A 1133-nucleotide genomic window follows, 5' to 3' on the forward strand; every position below is an offset into this window, starting at 1 on the left:
CAAACAATTTTGAGCTAAAACCTCAATTAGTTTCTCTGATGCAGCAGAACTGCAAGTTTCATGGACTTCCATCTGAAGATCCTTTTCAGTTCTTAACTGAATTCTTGCAGATATGTGATACTGTTAAGACTAATGGAGTAGATCCTGAAGTCTACAGGCTCATGCTTTTCCCTTTTGCTGTAAGAGACAGAGCTAGATTATGGTTGGATTCTCAACCTAAAGACAGCCTGAACTCTTGGGATAAGCTGGTCACGGCTTTCTTAGCCAAGTACTTTCCTCCTCAAAAGCTGAGCAAGCTTAGAGCTGATGTTCAAACCTTCAGACAGAAAGAAGGTGAATCCCTCTATGAAGCTTGGGAAAGATACAAACAGTTGACCAAAAAGTGTCCTTCCGACATGCTTTCAGAATGGACCATCCTGGATATATTCTATGATGGTTTATCTGAGCTATCAAAGATGTCACTGGACACTTCTGCAGGTGGATCCATTCACCTAAAGAAAACGCCTGCAGAAGCTCAAGAACTCATTGACATGGTTGCTAATAACCAGTTCATGTACACTTCTGAAAGGAATCCTGTGAGTAATGGGACGCCTATGAAGAAGGGAGTTCTTGAGGTTGATACTCTGAATGCCATATTGGCTCAGAATAAAATATTGACTCAGCAAGTCAATATGATTTCTCAGAGTCTGCATGGAATGCAAGCTGCATCCAACAGTACTCAAGAGGCATCTTCTGGAGAAGAAGCCTATGATCCTGAGAACCTTGCAATAGCAGAGGTAAATTACTTAGGTGAACCTTATGGAAACACCTATAACTCAACATGGAGAAATCATCCAAATTTCTCATGGAAGGATCAAAAGCCCCAACAAGGCTTTAATAATGGTGGAAGAAACAGGTTTAGCAATAGCAAGCCTTTTCCATCATCCACTCAGCAACAGACAGAGAACTCTGAACAAAATGCTTCTAATTTAGCAAATCTAGTCTCTGATCTATCTAAGGCCACTGTAAGTTTCATGAATGAAACAAGGTCTTCCATTAGAAATCTGGAAGCACAAGTGGGCCAGCTGAGTAAAAGGATCACTGAAATCCCTCCTAGTACTCTCCCAAGCAATACAGAAGAGAATCCAAAAGGA

The 1133-nt window shown here is 41.0% G+C and overlaps 1 non-coding gene across 1 annotated transcript; it reads right to left on the bottom strand.

Annotated features, from left to right (window-relative positions):
• Positions 1 to 293: 293 nt before the first annotated feature.
• On the bottom strand, positions 294 to 401 carry LOC112731129 (small nucleolar RNA R71). Its single transcript, XR_003166920.1, has one exon. It is a non-coding gene; the product is annotated as a small nucleolar RNA R71 (small nucleolar RNA).
• Between the last annotated feature and the right edge of the window lie 732 nt (positions 402 to 1133).

This window comes from Arachis hypogaea, chromosome 12 (assembly GCF_003086295.3).
Source record: "Arachis hypogaea cultivar Tifrunner chromosome 12, arahy.Tifrunner.gnm2.J5K5, whole genome shotgun sequence".
NCBI lineage: Eukaryota > Viridiplantae > Streptophyta > Magnoliopsida > Fabales > Fabaceae > Arachis > Arachis hypogaea.